General features: G+C 36.1%; 1 long non-coding RNA gene across 3 annotated transcripts in view; it reads right to left on the bottom strand.

Moving 5' to 3' along the window:
* Window positions 1-6: 6 nt before the first annotated feature.
* LOC102672857 overlaps window positions 7-3791 on the bottom strand; it is a 101559-nt gene continuing 97774 nt past the window's right edge. For all 3 annotated transcript variants that reach the window (XR_004151020.1, XR_004151021.1, XR_004151023.1), the window contains exon 5: window positions 7-138. This is a non-coding gene — a long non-coding RNA (uncharacterized LOC102672857). The remainder of the gene's footprint in view (window positions 139-3791) is intronic.

The raw sequence follows: 3791 nt of genomic DNA, 5'->3' as shown, positions 1-3791 counted from the left end.
CGTCCCCGCAGTCGTTGACAGCGTTGCACGCTTTGTTCAGAGCGATGCACCGCCCGTTCCCGCATTGGAATTCGCTTTGCCGGCAGGAGAGCACCGTGGTCGCCGTTAAAACGCAGATCAACACCGGCCAATTCGCGTCTGAAACATATCGATTAATCGATATATAATAAGATCAACCATAACAAAGATAATATCGATACGTAATAATAAAGATGGAGAAAATTTTAAGGTTAGTTGTGAGTAAAGGTGAGTTGTGTATAAAATTTTAATTTAAGTAGTAAGTACGATTCGAAATTTTAAACGAATTTTATTATTTAATATTTATTTTTAATCAAATACTTTTTAAGAGATTTTTTTTCTTTGATGTTGTTGTAGATAAATGGAGAAGAACGAGATTCGATTCTAAATGAGAATGGAAGTTTCATTCGAAAAGGAAAATTGGTAATTTTTTTTTTTCATTAATCTTAATTAATACGATAGTTTAATTTCGTTTGATCAAGAGCGTTGGCCCAAGATAATACTTGCCCTATTTCACTTGTCTCATCAAGCTTGCTTTAATTTATTTGTCCTCGACAATCTAAATCCATTTTCGAGATATATGTTCCACTCGTCCTATTCTACTTATTTCTAAAACCAAGTTAATCTACTTGTCCAGAGAAGGAAAAAATTTTAAATTGATTACTAATAATTAATACTTTAATTCACTCGTTGTATGATCTGTTCCACTTGTCTGGCCAATAGTCTTGATCTATCGATTCGATAATATTCGTTTAATTGATGATACACTCGTTTGATGTTTCAGTGTCAATCTTTCATGCAGAACTTTGAAAAATGCAGTGATAAAATATCCAAGACGTTTTTTTCAATGTAACGTTGTTTTGCAAAGTGCACAGAACGTTCGAACGTTAAGATACGAGAGGTTGTTTGCGCGAAGGGAAGCTGCAAACAACGCATCCGTCTTCGCAGTTTCCGCAGGCGCGAAATTTATCATTGGTTCGCGAGCCCGCCCTTTTTTCCGTCAAACGTCTTTTCGCTCGAATTGATTTAACGATCGGTTTGCAACGTTCGTGACGTTGCTCGAGGCGGGAATAAGACGAGCGATTTGTCGTGCATGATTGACAGTGAAATAGATCCCGAATGATTTATCCTCAAGGGAGATATGCCTCTGCCGGATTCCATTCAACGTATCATGGCACAATGGGTCACCGAAGATGATGTTTCCAGCTTTCAAACTCAACATTTTAAAAATAAGATTAATCTGTTCGGAGACATTGACGCGTATTCTTTGAACTAAAATTTGTCAAAGAAGAGATATTTTTGCAGAATTTTTTAATAATAAAAAAAAGCTTGATAATTTATTTTATGATAATCGTTGCTTTCAAAGTATTCTACCAGTGTTTTTATATAATATCAATCGAGTTGTTATAAACGAAATAATAGTTCCATCCAAAATGACCCAAGTTATAACTTGATTTAACTTGATCTAACTTGTAGTTGATATACTTGATATAAGTAAAATAATAACATGATCGAAAAATGTTTTCGTGGCTCAGTGGTTATAGTCCTAGTTTTCCACCAAAATAACCAAGGTTCGAATCCCACTTACCCACCATCCAAACAATTTTTCGTTTTTCTTCGATTTTTCCGTTTGGAATCCAACATTTCCCCATATTTTTCTCCATTTCATGCGAAATTTTTCCAACGTGGACATGAAGTAAATAGTCGAAGGAGGTCAAGCATTGAAGGGAAGGAGAAGAGAAGTGTGTTTCGTGGAATTATAGACGAGCAAAGAGGGGGAAAAGAGAAGAGGATCGATAAGGAACCGGATATCGAGGCACGTCCTCTCGATTTCCGACATCAGCTGAAATCGACGACGACGAGGTCCAGAGGATGACGATATCTCTCTCTCTGTACGTTTCGACGAGCGCTAGTTTTTCCTTCGCTTCTGACTCTCTGGTCACGTATTCGGTATACGATTCCTCCACGTACTCGAATTAATTCCCAGTAGATTGTTACCAGTTTTCTCGTGGAGAAAAAAAATCTGGGTTACTATGTCCTCGATTCTTTCGTAACGTCGTCGAATCCCTCTTTCTTTACGACTATTCATTAAAGCACGCGCATAAATGAGTATCCTCTAAAATTGTATAAATCCAACCAGATTTTATCTCTCGAGATTTGCCTTGTATTATATTCAAAGACTCGGGGAAGAGAGATTCTTGAATTTCGTGAAAGACAAGCGGAGAAAAGAAGTTTCTCTCTGGAGAAGAAGAATACGAGAGGATCGAAATTAAAATTAACGGATAAAGGACGAAATCTTGGGAAGTTCTCTCCGTAATGAGTAATTTACATGAAAGTTCGTGAAGATATTTCCAAGCCTAGAAACTCTGGTTGGGATACCTTGGATGACGAAGTTCTGGCGAATATTTTCCACGAATTTTCCTCTCGCTCTAATCCAACTGGTTGGTAAGAAAAGAAGTTGGCTTCATCCATAAGTCCATTGATAGATTTCAAGAAATCGATTAAATCGATGTATATCATATTGATTCGATTTATTTCTATATAGGAGCATTTAAGATATTTATTTACTCTCGCCATTTTCTTTTACTATGATAGATATAAATAACTCCGTGACTGTGTACTAAAATTTTCATGGAGGATCTTAAAGAGTAAAAGAACAATTCTCTAAGAATTTTTTTAAATATTTCTAACTAGAATTCTATTAATGGAACCAATGTTTGTATCCAACGAGAAAATCTCAAATGATCGTACGATAAGAGAGAAACGTTTATTCGACTCGCCTTCGTTTCGAACTATTTCTACAAAGCGTCTTCCTCTCGATATTTCGAATCGATAGCAGAAACGATCGGAATTTTAGTTTCCAACAAGCAAAAGCAACGAGACGTGCAATTTCTTTCCTGGCATACTTTGATGGGAAACGAGAGAAAGGGAAGAATGAGAATGAGAGAACGAACGTGCGAGGGACCGAAAATCGAGAAAAATTCAGAGGGCAATTATTCGAACGAGCACGCGAAAAATTAAACGGTTCGAGGACACTAGAAATAAATACTTTCTGCCGCCATCCACTTTTTTCAAGGGTGCTGGAAAAATTACAAGTATCGAGGAGACTTTGAAAAAAGAAGAAAAAAAAAAAAAGAGAGAAAAAAAAGTGTACACTGAAAAAAATATTTTCACCTTCGACGCGCTCTTTCTCGCTCGTCAGAGAATTAAATCTATGTAGAAATGCGAAAAATTTTTATCTCAATTTTTATGGACTATTGTTTTCGACGTGAATGTAAAAAAAAAAAGTATTTGTTGTATTTTATTAGCAAGAAATATCGTCACGTTTATATTTTTTGAAAAGTAAGTTTTAACTCGTTTCTTACATCTTTTTTTTTTTTTTTGTTACTTGTCTGATCGATCTGTTTTCCATTTATTTTATCACCTATTCATCCTTGACTTGAAGACGTGGAACAATACAAACTCTATAGCTCAAAGAGTCTCGACTTGTTCCATCATTATCATTTATTCGTAATAATCGTAACTCAATGTCTTACAGTATATCAGACAAGCGATCAAATATCCATTCTCCGATAATAAAACTGTTCGTGTAAAAATTTCCATTTTTAGAGAAGGGTTGATCGATCAATTTTCCAAAAACTTGTCCATAAGCAAACTCGATCATTAATCCGTTCGCTGACTCGCCAGGAAATTATTAAGGGGTGGACCGTGTGCTCCCCTTTATCCTGTTTGCTGATCCTTTATTCATCAGCCAACTCGAGCACGAGGCCGGG

The sequence above is a fragment of the Apis dorsata genome, unplaced genomic scaffold, assembly GCF_000469605.1.
Source record: "Apis dorsata unplaced genomic scaffold, Apis dorsata 1.3 scaffold_416, whole genome shotgun sequence".
In the NCBI taxonomy this organism is placed as follows: Eukaryota; Metazoa; Arthropoda; class Insecta; order Hymenoptera; family Apidae; genus Apis; species Apis dorsata.
The sequence above is the reverse complement of the archived record's forward strand: the minus strand, read 5'-3'. Positions and strand labels throughout refer to the sequence as shown.